The sequence below is a fragment of the Panthera leo genome, chromosome A1 (assembly GCF_018350215.1).
Source record: "Panthera leo isolate Ple1 chromosome A1, P.leo_Ple1_pat1.1, whole genome shotgun sequence".
NCBI classification, from domain to species: domain Eukaryota; kingdom Metazoa; phylum Chordata; class Mammalia; order Carnivora; family Felidae; genus Panthera; species Panthera leo.
Genome location: NC_056679.1, coordinates 136,702,616 through 136,722,238, shown reverse-complemented (window position 1 = coordinate 136,722,238; position 19,623 = coordinate 136,702,616). Strand labels below are relative to the sequence as shown.

Below are 19,623 nucleotides of genomic sequence, written 5' to 3'. Positions count from 1 at the left end.
GACATCTGAACACAAAGCCTCGGGTGATATTTGAGCCCTGCTGACTAAAAACTGAAGACCATTGCAACAAAGTCTTCACAGGCTAACTGCTCTGAGCATGTCCTCAGAGATTCTGTCACAGGGGATACTGAGCCCCTGTGTATCGGGTGGTTGCAGCTCCTCTTGTTGGGCCCAGAGACAGGAAACGTTTATCAGAAGAACTCTCTCCAACTACATACAGCCTTTGCCTCTCACCTCTCCACCCTCAACCAAACCCAAACCCTACTTCTTAGTGGCAAAATATCAATTAGAAGAGCAAAGGAAGCCGTTGCATGAACTAATTCAGTATTCTCTTAAGAACGTCATACATAGAGTTTGCCTTCTTATGGCCCTTCGCACCACTTCTTATTTTTAGAGGGGAGGGGCGGGTATGGAACCCAGCTCACTGCTGACTCAGGCCTCATGTGGAATCATACGCTGATGAACAGGAAGCAAGACCTTGACTTTCAACTCAGCCACTCAGTTTCTTCATTTCACCCAATAGCATTTCACTTCAATGAGTTATCCTATTAAAAGTTTACGTGAAATAAACCAGTAATTTATAGTGTCTATGTATTCACTTAATTTACACGAAGTAACTGAAATTTTCAGTGTATCAGATACTCATGCCAACTGGTCACTGCATTTATTTTTCACCCCAGTGGGACAGCTGGCTTACAGGTTGCTTTAAATAAAGGGTGTTGTTTGATGACACCATTTACTATGTCATAGAGTAAGCCCTCATACCTACTTAAATCTAATCAATCCCTTGCAGATCCTGCCCACATTTTGTTTCCTCTGGGAAGATCTCCTGTCCAACTCCCAGAGTTGTCTCTTCCCTCAAAGTCCTGATGGTGGTTAATGGTCCCTAGATCACATAATTCTATATGAGCTACGGCATCCAACTAAATTAGAATGTATTAGTTAACAAAATGCTTTCACAAGCTTGTGAAAATCACGTGCCAAGTTGGCAATTTTCATGTAAATCTCAGAGAACCCAGATCAGGCATTCCACTTAGAGGCATTCAGATATTAACGGTCTTTTTCAAAATAGGACAGCTAAAAATACAGATACCTGTTGCTGTACACACCATCCATGCAATTTCAGAATAGGATTTAATATAATCATGTAGATTGAAATTCAGCCTTTAGAAATGAGTAGGTCAGGTGATGTACCTTTCAGGAACTGGAAAATATACACCTGAGTCACCATTCGTAGAAAGCTCACTGCCCTACATAAATAAAAAGGAAGCATTGTCTAGTTCTTTTTACATGATGAGAGCCTCCAAACGTCCCAAAGTGTCAAGAGTTGTTTGTTTTTTTCACAAGTACACTGAATTTTGCCTCTGGCCATTCAGCCACCCCTATTGTTCCTTAAAAAAAATTAAACGAGGGCATCGTTAGGAAGATTTCATTTTGATTTTATATTCAACTACAAGGGAAGGGCACTCCCACATGTCCCCATACCACACTTGACTTTCTCTAGAAGATTGTAGCTGAACAACTCTATCTGCAGATCTGGGTAAATTTGATATAGGAGACAGGGAATAAGTTCAGGGCCATGTAGTTGGTTTAAGATTTACTTAACAAGCAGAGATTTGTTTCTGATACAATTCAATAAAATCTGGCTAAGGGGAGTTTTCAAACCATCGATAAATGTATTCTGAACCAACAGACATAGCTTTCCTGGGGATAAAGGTCCAAAACCTACCATGCAGAAGTGATTCAGACAAGCAGTCAAGTAAATTCTACTGTCTTCGATCTTCTTTTAACAAAAACTAAAATTCTGGGTTAGAATGAGTTCAGAGAAGAAGGCAAATAAACTGGGGAGTTTCAAAAATGCTTTTCAGAAAATCTCCAGATTTTAATTTCCATGAGAAATAACAGGTTTCCCCAAGAAAATCAGCATGCATAAAATCACTTTCTACACTCCTATCTTGCATTGTTCCCTATGGGTTGGAGTATAATGCAATTATCCATATGCACGCTAAGCAAAGTTCTTATGATGCACTACTCTTTGCTCTTTCACAAATAAAACGTGTACACTGAGAGTACATTTTGTCCCAGTAAAAATGCTGACGGGTAAGCCAGCTCTGGAGAAGAATGCACTGACTCCGGCTCCAGAGTGTGTCCTCAGAGGGAGCTCCAGAGTAGAACTGAAAGAAAGAGCATCTGATTCTGCTCCAGAAAGTAGCACTGAATACTTCCCATCTGTTTTGGAGGAGATGCTGTCCCGAGAGAAGATACAACGATGAGACAGGCACACAAAGGTTGTCGAGGGCACTACTCACTCAACACACTCAGATATCAAGAAAAGGCAAGGATTCAAAATTAAGGGTTGGAAAGGCAGAAGCCGAGCACGCCTGAGTCCTCATTGGCTCAGGGCCTTGAGGAGCAGTGTGAGCTGCACAGGGAGGGGAGCCAAAAAGAGGTGAACAGCGCTTGACCTGTCCCCTGAGGTCCACAGTCCAAGGACAGGAGAACCTAACCTGTTCCTGATTCCTGGCTCCTTCAAAGACAAGAGGGACCCCAACACCTAGGAAGTCGTGACATACGTCCTGGGTCAGGTTTAAGTCTTTGGCACTTTTTTCTAAGAGGCTAGAAAAGTCTACTACATTCCTAACTGCAAGGCTGGAGTGCAGAAGGTCAGGGCCTAGTGACGATCACAATCAGGGATGCACATTTGTCCTAGATGATTCCTGGCGCTCTCCCCGGTCTGGCATCTGGAATTCAGTACAAGCTTATCTTCCATGGAGAGGCAGGTACCAGTGGGTTTACCAGAGTCCAGTTATTATGCAAACCACATGGAAGAAAAAGGACGATTTTTGGCACCTGGGTGCCTCAATAAGTTAAGCGTCCAACTTTAGCTCAGGTCATGATCTCACGGTTCATGGGTTCGAGCCCCTCACTGGGCTCTACACTAGCAGCAGGCCTTGGAGCCTGCTTCAGATTCTGTGTGTCCCTCTCCCTCTCTCTCTGCCCTTTCCCCTCTTGTGCACGCTCTGTCTCTCAAAAATAAATATTTAAAAAAATAAATATTTAAATAAATATTTAAAAAAATAAACATTTTAAAAAAACATTTAATTTATATTAAAAAATAAAATAAAAATTTATTTTATCAAAATAAATTTTTAAAAAATTAAACTTAAAAACATACTTAAAAAATAATAAATTACATATTTTTCTTATTCTAAAAAATTAAGTGTTCTTGTGGTAAAGATAAGTCCACTCACCAATACTTCAACCTTTGGAATTTTGATGTCAGATGTGAAAAAAAATATTTTTCTTCCCTAGCCCATTTTTCTTTCCAATATAAAATACCTATGCATTTTTATAAGCTTCATTAGAGAAACCATTCTTTTAATATGCTGGTCTGTTTTTATTTGATTTGAAGAATGACAGTTGCCCAAGGGTATCTTAGCAAACACTATAGGCAAAAAAATATTCTAAGTGAGTCTTTCCTATTAGTGGGTAATTAATTTAAGTGGGCTCCATTGTGTGCCTTCCCCTCTCAAGTTCGCATTTGTGTCTTATCTAACCAGAGAGGTGTCTTGTCAGAGGTTATAAAGAGGGAACCAGCTCATATTTTCTGGAAGTTATGGTAACTCCTCTAGGAATTCATCTTGCCAACTTGCCCTTTTTGCCACAGGTGGAATCTTTGCCAGGATTTAAGAAATCCAACTAACCAATTTCAGACTGTGGACCAGATGCAGAAAACATCACACACCATTGTGCTTACTGATTTTCTCTACAACTTGCACAGAAAAGACAGGTGCTGACCGAGCAGCAATGCTCAGCCATCTTGTAAACTCGAATCCTCTGTTTCCCTTTGTTCCCTCTCTCTTTTTTTGTCATGTCTACATTTTGGCATTTCTGTGTTGCCTCTTTGGTTTCGGAGCTCTCCGACCGAGCATTTCCCGTGAAAGGGGAAAAAAGAAATATAGCAATTAGCATACATTATGCGGCTGCACCAAACTAGCATACTCACAAACATGTCTGTGTGAAGGACAAGTCGGCCCTGTTTTGTCTTGTTTCCTGGACCGTCTTGCCCTGTTCACAGCCTGCCAGTTGCCAACTAGAGATGCCCGCCCTTCCCTTCCTCTGCCTGCAACTTTCCCAGCCACTGCACAGCCCAGCCAGCTTTACTGGTTCGAAGTATTTAATGAGTTTCTAATTCAGTTTTGGCTCTGGAACCCAGCCAGCTACTGCTGCCTGGGGCTTGCATTTCCCTTGACACATTATCAGAGAACAGCCAGAAAGACAAGTCTTGTCACTATCGGACTTCAACGGGGAGGATCCTCTTGGCTTCACGTTATCAGGCGGCCTTGCTGACTGTAGACAGTACAAGGGCTAAAGGCTGTCCCTGAGAGAGCAGGGGGAGAAAGGGAGGGACACACCTCTGGATGCTCGGAACCAGCTTCTTTGGTAGGAACACTGCTCTGTCATCACAGGGCTGCAGTCCAGCAGGACAGGGAGAACTAGACTACACCAAATACTCATTGGGCCCAAATCCCATGCATTTTACATACAGGTGTCCGTCATATAACAGAACCCTGGAATACCCTCCACCATGATTCCAGGGGCCCATGCTCTCCCCTAAGATGGTAGGAATGGAAACGGGTTCACATGCCGCCCTCACTCCCCTGGACTCCCATGTGGCTCACACAGTGGCACTCCTCAGAGGAAGGCTCTGTATAAGCCACAGAAGCTGTTACCGCAGGAGAAAATAGCAAGAAAACATTCTGACACTTAAGGGGAGCCCGGCTGGCTCAGTCGGTTAAGCATCCGACTTCAGCTCAGGTCGAGTCTCACGGTCAGTGGGTTCGAGCCCCGCATCGGGCTCTGTGCTGATGGCTCAGAGCCTGGAGCCTGCTTCAGATTGTGTGTCTCCCTCTCTCTCTGCCCCTCCCCCACTCATGCTTTGTCTCTGCCTCTCAAAAATAAACATTTAAAAAATTTTTTTACTTAAAAAAAAATTCTTGACACTCAAAGAGCTGAGACATGCCTCATAAATTATTCTGTTTTTATGTTAGTGATGCAAACCACAGCTAGGATGTTTCAGTCTGCTCCTCCTGGTCTTTCTGGGGTTTTGCATATGCTGTTCCCTCTGTCTGGGATACTTGTCCCCTCCCATTTACTTGACTGCCTCCCACCGTTCCTTCAGGTCTTGGAGACACAGCAGCACCTTTGGCAAGTCTTCCCCCAGTGCCCATCCCGGAGCAGCTGCCGCTCGCTTCCTATGACCACACATGCCACACGGGGCTTCTCCACGCAGTTAGCATGGAAGCCCACTCTGATGTCAGAGATCAGATTTCAAGATGGAATCCAGTGCTTTCTCACTGACGGATGCTTGGGCATTTATTTACTATTCGTGAGTGGAGAGGACCATGTGAAAAAGCCTCCCTAATTGAAACTGTAGTTCAAGGTTTTTGAAAAGAACACAGTAATTATCGATGGAATAACAGATGTAGAATAGTTGTAAAGAGGCTTTGCAAATGAGGTAGATAGGAAAAGAGGTTGATTTAGACTAAAAGTTATAGTTAGAGATTTTTAAATAGCTGCATAAATGTATCCCACACAAGCTATGATTCTACCTATTCATAAATATCCAGGAACAAGTTGTTAAAAATAGGTAACTGACTGAATGTAGTCATTAAATAAATGACTATATTTTACTTACAAAGATGGGTTTTAGATCCAATCAACTGATAATTTAAAGCACTTTAGAGTCGAGGCACATTTCCAAAGACTGGCTGAATGGGGTCGGTTACCTCATGAGGTAGTAAGGCACCCACTGTGGAGACAGACATGAAGCTAAGAGCTAATGGTTCACCAGGAACTAGCTGGAACTAGCGGTCCTAGAAAGGTGGCTCCTGACTCCAGCTGACCCATCAGAAGTACATAGAGTGCTTGTTAAAATTACATACGACCCATCCCAATCTAGACCTGGTAAATCAGAATCCTTGGAGTCAGGGTTAAAATCTGTGAGTTTAAAACTCCAGGTGATGATTCTGATCACCAGGCAGATGTGGGGTTTAGGAAGGCTTCCATATAAGATGGCATCTAGATGGGACCTAAAAATGGTGGGTAAAATGAAGCAAGAAGGCATAGAGCAGGTTATCTCCAAGACCGGGGAAAACAAGCCCTCAGGGATGGGGTGATGCAGTCCAATGGGAGGGCTCACTGCCAGTAACCCAGTTTGTAGAAATGTGAATCTGGACAAGTCTATTCTAAATCCCTGTTTTCCAGACATTAAGTTTCAGGAAGGCTCAGTGACTTGTCCGGAGTCACAGAGCAAGATCATGGCAGAGCCCGGAGTCAAGCATGGGTATCCTGGAGCCCAAGCTTTTTCTTTCCACAGGAGCCACTGCAGAGACTAAGGATGATCCCACAAGGCTTCCTGTGTATGACTGGGATGCCTTCCTCCTATACCTGCACTCATACAGCAGACAGATGCCGTGGTATCATCCATTAAGTGGTATCATCTCAAGTGACATCAAAGGTCCTTGATTCTTAACCTAAACATTGCTCAGATTCCTTAGTAGAAGCCAAAGATGGGCTGCTGGAGAAGCAACTTAAGCTCAGTTCTTAGGTTACCTATTTGGGGGCAATGATGGCAGAAATATGGAATCTCATCCACTTAGGCTGAAACTGTTGGACACACATCCTCTCTTCTTTTAGAAAAAGAATACACTTGGGGTGCCTGGGTGGCTCAGTTGGTTAAATGTCCAACTTCGGCACAGGTCACGATCTCATGGTTAATGGGTTGGAGCCCCGCATCGGGCTCTGTGCTGACAGCTCAGAGCCTGGAGCCTGCTCCGGATTCTGTGTCCCTCTCTTTCTGCCCCTCCTCCAGCTCATGCTCTGTTTCTCTCTCCAAAATAAATAAACATTAAAAAAATTTTTTTTTAAAGAAAAAGAACAGACTGACTGCAAAGCCTAACTGCCTGACTTACAAAACGCTTTAGAGTGGAGGCAGGGGACTCTAACACAGGATGTCCAGTGAGTCTCCTCTCCTCGGGCTCCTCTAGGTTTTGCTTTTACAGCCCTCAGAGACCCCTTGTGGCAAACTCCAAAAGACGGATGAAATGAAAATCCCCACACACTGTACTGGAAGGCTTTGCACCGGGCGACATAATCACCCTGAGCAACCCTCGTGGTGCTGTAATTAAATATTCAACCCGTGTGCGTTCATACAACGTAAAGGTCTCCAAGCGGAGTGTAGGGAGTGTTTTTTAATGATAATGATGTAATATTTACTAAGTCCCTACTGTGTTGGGTCCCTCAGAGTGCACGGAAACAGCAAAGCCTCTGGGCTCCACTGAGGTAATAGAATCCAAGGTCAGAAACAAAAATTGTGTGATCATCCTTCTAATTCTTTAGAGATATTTCATGAACACGACCATACAGTAATGCATGTAACCAGAAAGAGTAAGGTAGTCAGCTGTTTATAAAAAGCTACTTCCTTCTATTTTAGGTTAACTCTCTTTCAAAAAAAAAAAAAGTGCCTTCCTTTTCCTTAGAACCATTTTATTTTCATCTCATCTCTCCTCCAAGGAATAAAATAAAAAGGGAGAACAAGATGTCCTTCCCATCATGTCATGGACCCCCATCAAAGATTTCTCAAGTTAGCAACTCTGAGGAGATGTCAGAGGAAACGAAGAGGCCTTTACGCTATCCTATTAACAATGACTTGAATGGAAAAACAAAACAAAAAAAACCCCACTTCTGCCTCTAACTTTCGGCTCTTCCTTTTTCCCCAGCTCAGACACTCATCTTGTCAATCACCACCGTTTTGCCAAGTGACATGCCATGTCTCTGGTCACAGAACATCAGGCCTTAAGCACCACCAGATCAGCCGAGCGCCCTGGTTCCTCGTGTGGAGTGAGGTCGCCTACGGCGCTGTCTCAGACTCAACAGCCCGTAAGGACTCTGAACTGGCTGTCAAGTCCGGCTTTTCCAGCACCTGTTTTTTTCACCACACCATCAGTAAAGCCAAATGTGAGCTGAGAGTGCAGAAATCCCAAGGGTAGGAAAGCAGGGCAGAGGACGTCAGGAACATCACCGACCACACTAACTGGAATTTTCCCCTGTCCGTCTGTCCGCCAGATTCCTTCCTGGTGTGGGGGCTGGAGGCCCTTTGAGTGGCACGCAGTCTCTGAGAGAAGCGTTTTCGGCTTGCTCATCCCGGCCAGTACCAGTGCTAGTAACCATACAAACCATACAGCTACTCTTTATTGACAGCTTAGTATGTGTTCCTGGCATATTGTAGCATTAACTCGAATTGTCAACAAGAGCTAGCCAATGAACTTCACTGGCTATGTGGAGAAACTAAGTACAGAGAAATTCAGTAACTGGGCCAAAGCCATGGCTGGTGAGTGGCAAAGCTGTGATTTGAACCCAGGTGCATCTGGAATCAAAGCTCATCCTTTTGGCCCCCTCAGAACCACCAAGTCAAACACCCTGGCCGACTTGAGTTTGCGCTCTTTTCTGTCACCTGACCCAGACCTGGGATTCTTCCGGATGATGATACCAAAATCTAAGGGAGAGGCAATATGTTCTAACAGGACCACCATGTTGCCAAGGTCTGGGAGCACTATTAACTACTCACCTGATGCAAGTGACGTGCTCCGGAGTTAAGCAACCAAGTGGTAGATGTTCTGCCATCTTTCTGGCACATGGAATCACCAATTCCCTAGGCCTAAGGCTAGACCTCATCTATCCAGGTAATACTCCAAGCCCCAGGACCAATGAGCACTTAATTCCATGGCCACTGTAGCTTATTCTTAAAGATCCCCACGGGCAAAGATTCTCCAACAGCCTCTAGCAAGTCACACAGGATTCTGGTCCCTGAGACGGAAAGGGTATGATTCCTCCTCCTTGTCTGTTTTCTACTTGCTGAGAATTAACAGATCTCTTACAAGTCTGAAGTTGCTTCTATACCTGTCTCAAGGAACACAGACTAGCCCTGTCACTCTCCGACAGACCTAAAATAATATATTCTAGCATAAAATGATGGCATCGCGAGGCTACTGAATTGATGCAAAAGAAGGCACCATGAAACAACGAACCACAGGAACGTTTATAAACCCTTCTGCCTTAAAGAGACTGGCAAAACAAAAAGGCTTATTTCTAAACACTGTAGTCATCCAGGCTATTTGCAACCTACACTCAATTCCTAGACAATAGTCATGGGTGCTGAAATAACTCCAGCTATTTCTAGCCTTGCAAAATAAATACAGGCTGAAAGAAAAGTATAACTTGTAGTAAACGATCTAATACTATTGCTCTTGATTAAAGATGCTATTTGCTTTTCAGAGTCTTTTCAAAAACAGCTGGGAAATGGTTACAAGAAGAGTTTTTTGTTTTGTTTTGTTTTGTTTTGTTTTGTTTTGTTTTGTTTTGTTTTCGGGGTTTGTTTTTTTAAGTTCTCAACCTACAACATACAGGAGGGTTCCCAACACCGCCCATTTTCTCTGTCCCTCATCGACAGTATCTTTCCTCTGCTTCCAGATTCTCGTCTACGCTCTAAGTGAAAATGGAAATACAAGAAGATAAAGCAGTGGGTGGCACTGCTTCCCTTGCTTGGTTCAAAAGCACATTTTTGCCCTCCTCCACAAAAACTAAAGCAGTCCTGCGTTTTAGCTCTAGAGGACACCAGAAAGACAAGGCAATGACAAGGAGCTAGTCAGGTATCATCTTACCAGGTTAAAGGTATTATGTCATGTGGACAGAGGCGGCATGTCCCTGCTTCTCAAGTTCAAACAACCACGAGTGAGGTCTGGATCCCACACTATTCGCGGAAAATTGTTCCCCTTAAAATTGGGCTCAGACTCACATATGAATTCGGCATGAAACTCTAGTTCCTGGAAGACCCCTAAAATCCATGTGGAATCTTCCCAAATGTTCCTTTCTTGATTTCCATCATTCCATGCCTACGAGGCTCCCTCTAAAATCCATCAATACCTGCTTTTAGTGAACATTCAGAGAGTCTAGAAGGCACTTCATCCTCCAGGGTGTAAGATAAATCACTGTTCTAATGTTTCTCAGCAATATAAAACGTCAATTTAAACCCATACTTTCACATACAAAGCCAAGCTGGGAGATATTAATTACGTTCCACCCTTTAGGAAATAGGCACCCAGTAATACTCTTCTTTATGTTAACATATCATATTTGCCTTTTCAGGAGTGTTCACACCCTAGACATTTTTATTCCCTCCAAAGACTTAGAGAGTTGTTGCTGCTTTTAAGGATTCCTATGAAGTAAGTCAAAATGTAGGCATAATGGGGTGTAATATATTGTCTTCATATATTAAGTATATAATACTTATGTCATTTAAATATAATAGATATATATTTAATATAATTAATATCTTTAATATATTATTAAGCAGTAATATATTGACTGATTCCTAAATTCTTTCTTCAAGGAAGGATCATCTTTCTATAGTTTTTTATAGAAGACGGGGTTTTGTTGTTGTTGTTGTTGTTGTTGTTGTTGTTGCTGTTGTTGTTGTTTTTAAGTCTTGACTGCATATGGCAACTGCTCTCCCAGAGGCAATGAAAGAAGCTGTGGAAATGGGCAACCTGAGTTCAAATCCAGACGTTGCAATTTGCTAGCTATAACCTCTCTGGCTCTGACCTTCAGGTTCCTCATCAATAAATGGGATGAACAGGACCCACATTTCGTAGGGCTGTAGGAAGAATGAAAAATGAGGTCTTGTCCATAGGAGCCTGGCATGTGGGCGCTCAATAAATGGGTATATCTATAATCACTATAATAATTGAAATGGGTAGATTGCCCAAATCCCAAAGTTCCTCCATAAATGAACCCTTTCAAAATCAAATTATATATATTACGTAAAACCTCCGCAGCCCCAGAATTCTTCCTGTCTCAAAGATGCTCCAACTCATTCAGGGTCATTCAGGGTCCTCTACCAGCAGCACTCACTCCTAAACGGCTCTGCCACGACCGTCCAAGAACCAAACAGCACAAGTGCCTTGTATTACCTCAATCTTGCCTCTCAACTTCTTTTTCATTTCCACTGACGCCACTTTTTGCATCTCATTAGGAAATGACCAAAATCCAAGTTGCCATTGCTCTACCAATGAATACATTGGTGATTCTCTTCAAATTAGTCATTCTAAAATCGCACAACCAAAACACCATTGAAAACTTCCCCCACTCGGCCACATGACACGCCCCTTGGGTATCCGCTGCTGCTATGTTTAAGGGAATCCAGTCACATTTTCCAAACACCTCTCTTCTCTCTGATGGCTTTAGCTGCCTAAATAGTTGTGTGAAATTAGGACAAGATTTATGGTTCATTGAGGTCTGCATCATTTTAGAGTTTCTGACTATCCTGTACAATACATCTGATTATAAGGACTGTAATAAAAATCAGAGGAAAAAGAATAATATTAGCTAGCATCTAGGAACTGCTTTCTACGTGCAAGGCAAGCGTGCTGCACGTATTATCTCCCTTACTACTGTCATTTCCCATAGTCCAAAAGCAATTACTGGAAGGTTTCGACTTTGCTTCCCCAGCAACGATCCATTACGGGATGGCCATGAATCTTACCAGGCAGGTATGGGCTGTCTACTCATTTTTTCTACTTTCAGGGACTGAGATCAATAATTCCTTTTAGATTCTTCTGCCCACTTGTCCCCCAGACTCTCCCTCCTCCCCTGTAATCAAAGATGTCCTCCGCAGTCAATCCCCGGGGAGGGTGTGGGAGCCCACTGCTGGTCGTCCCCAAGAATCCCGTCTCCATCTTGTGCTTTGGCCCCCACTGTCTGCAACCCACAGCTGCAGCTGTTGACCTATGTTTTGCTGCTATTTGCATTTCAAATAAGTTAATAAGAGCAATGAACTAAATAATAAATTGGAGATTTGTGCTTAAAACAACGATAACAAAGGCCTTTGATTAACCCAGAGTACCACAGAAAAGCAACTCAGTGATACCACTGATGATACTTTATACACATTCAGGGCCTCTCAGCTGATTACCTCGGGATTTTTATAAACATTACCCTCTCAATGCAGAGTGAAAAATAACATCTTTGCGTAGGAAAACTAGGTCAAGACAGATATAAAAGAAATGTACTGATTTGCATACGGTTACAATTAAAGTCAGTCAATCATTCATACATCTGTTTAACACACATTTACTAAGCACTGACTAAGCGCTAGTCACTGGGCCACCAGCCAGTTAGGGTGGACGTGGGGAGCTTACAATCCATTGCCCTACACAAATAAACCTACTGCGATTAGGAGTCGGGAAGGCCAAAGATCTGGTCCATCATATGCTGCTTCTCAGCGTTGACTCAAGAGGTTTTCCTGGGTCTCAGTCTCCTCAACTATAAAGTGACAGCAGATGGGGAGGGAGTTTGTACTGGCTGCTTTTGACAGTCTCTTTATGCTCTGATATTCAAAGGTAACTCAGGCACTTTGTTCTTGTTCTGTGTCCCTGTTTATGTCAGAGAAAACACCGTTTCCCATATTGTGCAGGAAAATGCATGGCAACAGAAATTGGAAACCAGGAGTACCGTGCAGTCCCTAAATCTTACCAGGCCCTGGTTTCCTAGTATACAAAATGGGAACAATGACAATTCTTATCTACAGGGTTGTTCTAAGACTTAAAAGAGGTAACGTGTGAGAAGTGTGTTGGAAAGCACGGTACAAATGTGAGTTGTCACTAACATCCTGAAATTTAACAATCACCGTCAGGATTAGGGATCAATAGCTCCTCTTTCTTCTGTGCTTAAGCATCTCTGCCATATTTTATGCTTATACTACTCAATTAGCACACAATGGCTTTTATTATGTGGTCATGCAATTCCATTTTCACGTTGCCTTTTTTTTTTCCTTTCCTAAGAAGATGAGATTCTAAAATTTCCTGCCTCCATCTGTTGACTCCTTGGTCCATAAGTGTTTATTTGGCCAGAAAGATTTCTGTTTTGTCTTCTAAATCAAATGCTCATTCCCTAGGGTGATGATGGTGGTCGGAGGGGAGCACTTAAGGAATTCCATACTGAAGAAAGGTAAGCTGAGGAGCAGGGAGTGGTCAATGTCATGGGTAAGGTCTGCACCCACCAGGCTAGTGCTTTTTCCCTACTGCCTTCAGCCAGTCTGGCGTAGCAAGTGCAGTCCAGTGCAATGGCGAAAGTCGTAAAGGGCAATCAGTGTTTGAGAAGCAGAGGAAGTGAGAAGCAGGGAATGGGGTACCGAGCTTTAAGCCTGAGGAGCTAGATGTGTCCAAAATGAAAATCCTTCAACAACTTCCTGTGCTCTTTGTATCAGATGTTCCACCAAAATGCTACTCAAAGCGAGGAGAAAACTGTAAAGAAATGACAAGATTCAGGAAACATCCTAAAAATGGCCATCATGGATGGCCACTGCTCTCCCAAATCTGCTGATGTTGAGAACACAGTGTGGAGACCCTGAGTGTGGCTTGTGTGTGCTTGGAAATGATGGTTGTGCAATCCCTTGATAAAGGACATTACCCTTGCACAGACTTAAACACTGTGCCTTATTTACAAAGAGATTTTATTTAATCCATCACATATTTTTGTTGTTAGTATAACTACCAGAAACTTCTAAAGACAGGAATACACGAAACCACAACCTCTGTTTCTGAGCCAAAACATTCTCACTAAATCATATTCTCAGTCACTGCTTTTGTTAAGTCAGTCCACCGCTCAAGAACCACCAATGGCTCCCAAGTGTCCTCAGGACCGAACCCAAACTCTTCAGCCTAGAATTTACGCTCTTTCACAAGCTGGCTCTTTGCTATACTCTGAAGGGAACAAACGTACAAAACATGGGATTATCACTCTTGAGGAGTTTAATATTCTAGTCAATGAGGCCAGATCTTTACATAGAAAATGTTTAGAAAATAAGGTATTCTAGTATAAAGTCAGTAACTGAGCCAGTGAAAAGGACACAGTGTGTAAGGACATAGATTTATCTCCCATTCACCAGAATGCCCAGCCTTCCATTTCTACTCTCTTCAGAAAAATACCTAATCCATTGTTCAGCCCGAAGGCTAGAATAATCTAGGCTTTGGAGCACCATGATGACACATGAAAACTTGCAGTGCACCTGTATTTGTCAGGGTAAGGGCTCCCCAGCTGAAAGACTCCCAGCTTAGAAGACACTCTCCAGATGTACAAAAGCTGACAGGAACTGTTCAGGTGCCTGTTCACAGTGCACGGAGAAATACACAAAGGGGAAGGCCCGAGAACGCCCAGGACCTGCTGGAATCCCCAGAAGCAGTGGGTCTGAGGAAAAGAGGCCCCAGGAGTAAGAAGCAGCTTCCAAAATCCCCCGATGCTGGTCACAAAAAGCAGTACAAGTGGTAGGCCTGGAGGCCTTGTTCTACGTGTACCTCTCTAGCTGGTGGGGGTCCCATGTTTATTTACTCAGGAAAACCGTGGTTGGCAAAGTTTAAGAGCTCGGCTGGGCAGGATGCTGGGCACGGCTGAGACGATAAGCCTCAATGCTCGTCCACTCCCTGTGATCTCGCCTGCCTGTGGCCATGTGCACTGGCCACATTAACTAAAACTCATCAGACCTCCTTTTGTGTTGCATAGGCACTACCTCTGTGTCTATCTACAAATAGACAAAGCAGTTACAGCAAACTGGCATGGGACCAAAGGCATCCAAATGGTCCCAAAACAAGTCAACCCAACATACAGTTGGAGGAAAGTCACTCAGTCTATGTGGAGTCACACATGGGCACTGAGCAAGGCTGTCACAACTCCTTGGGCCCTAAATCCTGTGCCCTCTGCTCATGAGGACACTTCGGGTACACACCATTTCTAGAGAATCTGACAGTGTCAGTGACAGATACACAAGAGTGACCTAGGCATGGGAGACAAGTAAGAAAGAAATTAATTCCCTGGTGGAAACATAAGCAAAATAATAAAAGTAATAATAACTCCATCACAATACACTTGCTTTGGTTTTGCTTGTGTTCAGTATGAGAGACGTGCAGGGCATTCGAATCAAGAACTGCTTGCTAACTGTATTTCCAACCTGCAAGTTTTAGTTGGGAATTATGTGTTGAAAGTTGTCTTGTCAATCTAAAGAAAGATTTTTCTTTTAATGGAAATCGTAAACACCAGCACAAGGCTTTGGGAAGGAAGGAGTCTGTGTAGCAAGCACCCTGGCCACAAGGTCCCACAGCTGAGAGCGGGAGATATCTGGACATTTCCATTTTCATTTGTTATTCAAAGTTGACCTGTGGTCTCTAAACAAAGGGTGAGGGATTTCCTCTCTCCTTGTTTGAGGACCAACAGAAGGGAACCCGGAGAATTAATAAGGAAAAGGAGACTTGAGTTCGTTACCTTCAACGGTTTATATTCCTAACTGCCCATCTTATTTATCCCCCCCACCCCACCCCACTACCACCCAAAGCCGCAAACCATCTCGCTGCCCGGGTGGCCTTGCTCAGTTCCAATCCACAGTTATAAATTATCACCACACTCTCCCCAGCCCTCAATTCTGCTTGTCGTCACTTTACCCTTTAGTAAGACTGGAATGGAAGATCGGTACCCACGAAAACAGCAAAATACTATTGCTCCTGACAGATATTTCCAGACTATTTCCAGCCAATTAAAAGACCTCATTACCTTCACGTGACTAAGCTTCAGTGATTCTTCGGGGATTCTTGTCAAGGCAGATCTGGTCCCTGCACATTTGGGAAATCGTTCACAGCAGGGAAGACAATGCAGGTTTGGGACCCGTACACTCCCTCCCTGCCCCCTCCTAGGAGAACTCAGGCGGCCAGCAGCACAGCCTGTTGCTATGTAACAGAGCAAAGCTAACATGTGGTCTCATGTGTGCAAATGGGAAGGGAAGGGAGACAAATCTGTGCAAAAAGACTCAGCAAACAGATATCTGAGGCAAATACAAGGTAACTGAGTAAATATTTGTCTACAATCTGCTCAGAATTCATAGAGCCAGATGCCAAACATAGCCATAGTACAATTTCCTGACTTAAATTTTGTTTTCTTATACTCACTCCTGGGACCTTAGACAAGCTTTCTTCTCAGACTTCAGACGGCCTTGGTTTCCTTGTGGTTCCTCTTGTGGAACCACATTGCTTCTGGTTATAGCAAGGCCGGCCACAGGCCCAGGATCCACATTGTAGCCACACTGATTGCAAAGGCTTAACTGTACATGTTCTCCCTTGAAATGGTCTTTTTCAACAAAGCTACACTTCTTTTAAAACCTGGCTGATTTATAAGAAATGCCATAAAAAAATAGCATGAGATTTTCCAAACACTTTCTTTTTTCTGCCTGTTTCCTTCAGAGACCCGCTTTTGGTCAACAATAACACTTCGAGTAGGCAGGGGAGAAACCATGGTTAGAGGCTTGGGTTTTACAGAATTTTACAAATTCCCATTTTAAGAAGTGAGGGGCTGACTGCTTAACTGTATCACACCACTCCTAGAAAAAAAAAAAAAAACCTTGTTTTTTTATGTATATAAAACAAGATAGGAAAAGCTACATACCTACTCTGCCAGAATCCCGTTCTGATTTTACCTTTAAAAAGAACTACGTTTGGGGCACCTGAGTGGCTCAGTCAGTTAAGCATCTGACTCCTGATTTCAGTTCAGGTCATGATCTCACGCTCCATGGGATCGAGCTCTACTTTGGGCTCTGTGCTGACAGCACAGAGCCTGCTTGGGATTCTGTCTCTCTCTCTCTCTCTCTCTCTCTCTCTCTCTCTCTGCCCCTCCCCTGCTTGTGCAGTCTTTCTCTCTCAAAATAAATAAATAAATAAACATTAAAAAAAAATAAAAATAAAAACAACTACCTTCTAAATGAACCGAGGAATCCCCACATTAGATCCTGGAACAGTAAAAGGACATGAATGGAACAAATGGGGAAATCCAAATAAAATCTGTAGTTTATCTAATAGCATTCTACCAATGTTAATTTTGTACTTTTGATTAAAGTGCCATGGTTATATAAGTTATTAATAATGTAATAGGAGAAGCAGGGTGAAGGGTGTACAGGAAGGCTCTGTACCCTTTGCATAAATCTAAAATTACTAAAAATTCTGTATATCTAAAATCTAAAAATTTTTCTGTAAATCTAAAATTATTCAAAAATAAATGCCTAAATACATAAATGTCAAAAGTGATTAAAGACATGTTCAGTCCAACAGTGGTTATTTCCTATCTGAAAAACAAGGGAGAGAGCTGTGAGAACCATGAATTATTCTAGAACCAGGACCCAGGGTGAAGCTGGCCCCACATGGTGGGTTCGGGAGCTGAATGACAGGGAGGGCAGTAACACCACACTCCTTTCAGTCCTGAAGAGATGGCCATTCCAAGACTTTAACAAATTATGAAAGAAAATGCATGCCTACTGTGGACAGCTGGGACACCATAAGCAAAGCAGCAGCCAGCATTCACCTAAATCACCTTCCCTGGAAGCAATCTTTCTTGCTCCTCTCTCACTTCCATACTTACATTTTTTTTTTTTTTTTTTTTTTTTTTTTACAGTGGAGGGCATATTGGAAAACCGTGGTCCTGCTGTCTTCCCTTCCTGCCCTATCACAGATGACTTCCCCACATTAATCCAAAGCTCTGCAAATACAAGGGTCAATGGCTGCCCACTAACTCCACAGTGTACCAGCTTTCAATTCACGGAACCACACATCAACTGCTGTCGTCAGGGTGCCTCAAAGTTACAGCTGTGCAGTTGAGGAAAAAAATCAGTCCTGTATCCAATTCTCTCTGGGTTTTAGTTACTCCTCACTGGTAAATTCGACAAAACAGGTTGTTCCAGAACGTTTGGGTCCATTCTGACTCTGTGGCCAGCTACTGATGCTTAGAATAAAATACCAGTCACCATCAGAGAAAATCTGAGATGAGAACACAGAATGGAAATTAAGTGCCCGGAGTAATACTGGCATAAAATCTTAAGTGCAATCCGCAATTAAGTGTATAATAAAATAAAAATAGCAGACATCAAGACCTAGAAAACTATGGCGTGGATTTAAGTGAGCCAGCCTGCTTGTGTTGCACAATAAGTCAACACATTCATATTTGTAAAAACAAAGTGGGAATAAGTAACTGCCCAATTGTAAGAAATGGGTGAAAACTTAGGGGTGTAAAGGATACAGAAATGGCCCAGGCCTAGCTCCTATTCAGGACAGTGGGATCCCACATGACACACACACACACACACACACACACACACACCCTAAAATAAACTTAATTCTACTAAGATTTTCCTCTCCGTGGTGCACTCAAGTGGCTACACCAATATTCAGGAGAGAAAACCAAACATACACAGGGAAGTTGGCTTTGAGGAATAAATTTAAATTCCTCTTTGAATTTCATTTGCCTCACTGCCTTTTGGCTCCAGGGTCTATCTAGAACTAGAAGAGAAAACGTTTCTTTTTTTCCCATCTCCTGTCCCCACCGCCCTCTGTTTTCTGTTCCAACCTGCGTGTCTCCCAGGTTCTGAATGAAAGTAGAGAGGAGTGACAGAAGAAGCCAGAGGCATCCCCACTGAGCAAACAGACCCTATCCAGAGGGCATCCTGGGAGACTTTAGACAATCTGTTTGGAAAATCAAGTTCTCCATTCCCAGGAAGCTGGACACAGTCTTACTACCGACCTAACAATCTTTTCAACAAAGGCAGCAAAGCACCAACACTTCTTGTCAAATGCATTCATCAGATATATGTCGAAAGTGCACAGTCTAATAAATGTCAGTTCTGAAGAAAGGGAAATTAAGATTTTGCTTACCACCTCTCCTAAGTCTCAACGTGCTTTACTAATACATTTTTCCAAGGGGAGATAAATCATTTGGTTAGAAACGGGAAATGTCTTCCAAGATATTTTGAAGGAACAGTGTTGCCCAAGACCTCAGGGTGGAATACTACATTCTCGACCATGTAGCTTTCTAAAGTTTAGAAAGAGCAGAAAACTGTGTTGGGATTTACATGTGAATATTCACTAAGATAAATATATATATTTTTTATAGATAAGAATTGTTCTTATATTCAAAGAAAGTTACCATTTCCCTAATTTGGGTGATTGCCCCTCCTCTGTACCCAAAAGAAGTTCCGGAAACTACTGTCCTGAACCCCACTTTGCCTGGGCCCTCTTAATTCTCACATTAATTTTTTCCTTTGGGTTGGGTAACAAGGTTTTGTTTCTCAGTCTATAAATCTGTCCGTGAAGACACCAAACTGGATCCTCCTCTGGTTCACTCTGTAATTGGCAGGGTTTCCCAGGCAACAGCCACCAACCCCAGTCCATCGAATAGCCACCAATTTTCTCCCTTGACATCTCTCCCAAGCCCTCCCCTCCCAGCTGGCCATCCCCACCACCCCACTAATCTTCTGTCTGCAGCGGGGGGAGAGAATGGGCAGTGCAAGCGAGGCCACGTGAATCCCAGACAACTAATCACCTAGCGGGGTGTCCCCTGTGGGCCTCACTCTGAGCTGAACAGAGGGACTGAGGGACTCACCCAGGGACTGAGCAGCCATGTCAGGGCCTCTTTCCCTCCCAGATTATCTCCCTCCCTCCTTTTTTTTTTTTTTTTTAATTTTTTTAATGTTTGTTTATTTTT

At 43.1% G+C, this 19,623-nt stretch overlaps 1 protein-coding gene and 1 long non-coding RNA gene across 2 annotated transcripts in view; one reads left to right on the top strand and one right to left on the bottom strand.

Moving 5' to 3' along the window:
• Positions 1 to 19,623, bottom strand: part of MAP1B (microtubule associated protein 1B) — a 99,864-nt gene that overhangs the window by 41,458 nt on the left and 38,783 nt on the right. The gene's annotated exons all lie outside the window — the stretch shown is intronic.
• On the top strand, positions 12,892 to 18,768 carry LOC122221426. The gene is made up of 3 exons (XR_006203217.1): positions 12,892 to 13,065; positions 17,542 to 17,799; positions 18,505 to 18,768. It is a non-coding gene; the product is annotated as an uncharacterized LOC122221426 (long non-coding RNA).